This window comes from Eptesicus fuscus, chromosome 6 (assembly GCF_027574615.1).
Source record: "Eptesicus fuscus isolate TK198812 chromosome 6, DD_ASM_mEF_20220401, whole genome shotgun sequence".
Taxonomy (NCBI): domain Eukaryota; kingdom Metazoa; phylum Chordata; class Mammalia; order Chiroptera; family Vespertilionidae; genus Eptesicus; species Eptesicus fuscus.
The window spans coordinates 41,481,931-41,484,750 of record NC_072478.1 but is presented as its reverse complement, the minus strand read 5'-3'; positions in this window follow the sequence as shown (position 1 = coordinate 41,484,750).

Below are 2,820 nucleotides of genomic sequence, written 5' to 3'. Positions count from 1 at the left end.
CTTTAGAGTTACCTAAACACTTTTACCATAAATCCCTTCACTTACATTAAATGGTGTGTAATTGCCTATCCTTCTGAAATTATCTGGTGACAAAATACAACTGCTCTGTGAGTGTCTTCTTTCATTTAATCCCATTTAAGGTAAGGGATTGCTTTGGAATATGGATTGGAGACCATTCTTACAACAATGAGCATTTCTTCCACAAATATCCAATTATTTCCTGTGGCTCTGTTTGATGTTCTCTGCATACACAACAACTTTTTGTTTTGATGCTGAGTCACAGTGAACGTTTTTGAAGATTTTTTTAAAACAGCAATTAAGTATGCATAGTACCAAAGATGACTTTGCCTCAAATGGAGAGATGATGACATGAACAACTACAATCAACATTTGCCTGCACTTGGGCAAAGATAACTATGTCAAGAGTGCTATCTGGCTGGAAGAGACCATTAGCTGCATCCTGATTTCAGAGATGTTAAAATGAACAGAGGTTTTTCCAATCACATAAACCTAGATAAAGATGTGGAGGTAAAGAAAAACCTAGATGAACGTCAGGAGGTAAAGAAAAAACCCAACTGCCTTGAATCAGGTTATTGTAGCATTTTTCTCTTTGCAAACATTTCCAAATGCTGTGTACTATTTGGAATTTTCAGCAGACTATCTGTGCATTGGGAATCACCTGGATGGGAAGAGATCTATGAGGTCCTTGCAGGTCCTAACTTGGGACAGCCCACAAGACTGTCTCTTTACTCTTAGACCCAATCTTTGAGAATGTATCCTCTCCAACAGACCTCATTATGTGCTTAATTGTTCTTAACCCCACAACCAGGTGAAAGAGGAGAAAGGGGGGGAAAAAAAGAAACATGAAATAACTAGCTGTTAATTGTATCATTTAAAAAGAATGTAATCTTGGTTTAGGTTCTTCCCAACTCTTATTTACTTTATTCTTCATATGTTCCCTACAAAGACAACAAATCAAGACCATAATGTGGAGCACGAAGATACATATGAAGAGGCTGAGTTCTTCCAGTATCTTGAAGGCCAAAGAAGTCCATTATCCTGGCACCACATGATTATTGAGGAACCACTGCCAATTAGACTATTTACTGTAGATGAGGTGTGGGAGTGGCTTTAAATCTTATTCATTCAGGAAGAGCACATGACATTTCATTGGAGGACTAATTTGTTCCCATGTCTTACAGTGGGAAGACTCTAGTTTTGCACTGAGAAATCTTGAAATAAAGGCTTTCTACACAAGCCTCAGAAGATAGGTACTAATTTATTAGACTTTTGATTATGTTTACAAGATCAGAAAAAATAATTCATTCCTATGAAACCACTCTGTCACTGACCAAGAGATGCCAAATACTAGACTTTTATGGATATTTTAAGATGGTTGAAGAAAAATGTCTATGTAAAGAGTAAAGATATTCAGTAAGGAGGATGAGAAAAACCAAGTTGAAAATAACCAAAGAAGGATGCTGTTGAAATTCAAAAGAAAAGAAATTTAACAAAAATAGCAACAAACTTTCAAAGAGACTTAATTGTAGCCCAAAGGCTATCTAAGACAAAAATAACAACATATAAGCAAACATTGTGAATGGAAAAAAATATGTCATAGACTAGAGAAAAGAGAAAGCCATTAAAATAAAGAGTAAAAAATAGTGCATTCAAGGACAGATTCTGGAGAACTATCCTATATAATAAAAGGCCAGCAACCATAACAGCGTCACGTACAGAATTACTGATAAACCAGTCGCTATGAGGTGCATTTACCACCTCTCACTCCCTCCCCCGAGCCAGCAGACTTCGATTGCCAGATGGTGAATGGGGAACCACGGGGAACCAGGATGGGCGTCAGCAGTGCGTGGACTGGGGACTGGCCAGTGGGTGGAAAGTGGCTCTGATTGCAGGCTAGGCCTAGGGACCCTACCTGTGCATGATTTCGTGCACTGAGGCTCTAGTTATCTAAATAAAAAGAAAGAACTCTTAACATTTTCAATAGCATGGTTGGACATGGAGAGTATTATGCTAAGTGAAATAAGCCAGTCGGAGAAAGATAAATAACACAGGATCACACTCCTTTGGGGAATATAATGAACAATAGAAACTGATGAACAAAAGCAGATCCAGAGATAGAGAAGCATTGAACAGACCATCAAACTTCAGAGGGAAGGCAGGAGAGGGGATGAGGGGGATAAGAGATCAACCAAAGGACTTATATACATACATATAAGTATAATCAGTGGACACAGACACTAGGGGGGTGAGGGCATGTGCTGGGGGATGGGGGTGGCCAGGGAGAGGTCAATGGTGAAAAAATGAGACATATGTAATACTATATGTAATACTTTAAACAATAAAAATTAAAAAAAAATAATTCCTAGACGTAGTTAGAGAAACTGATGGAGATATAATAATGAAAGTATAATTTTAAATTTTTGCTGAAATATATAGATCTTAATTTAAAAGGTCTCTCTAAATTTTAAGAAGATAAGAAAACAGACATAAATCTACATATATAAGTAATTATAAATGGCTAGAGGCTTGGTGCATGGATTCGTGCATAGGTGGGGTGCCTCAGCCTGGCCTGTGCCAGACCCCACTGGTGCACGAATACGTTCACCAGGCCTCTAGTATGCATATAAGATCTTCGGTTAATCTCTTCCCGCCCTCCCCCCTCCCCACTTCCCTTTGAGATTCATCAGTCTGTTACATGTTTCCACACCTGTGTGTTGAGCGTCTGCCCCTTGATGGTCAGTGTGCATCATAGCTACCGGTCAAACGGTTGAATGGTCGAATGGTCACTTAGGCTTTTAT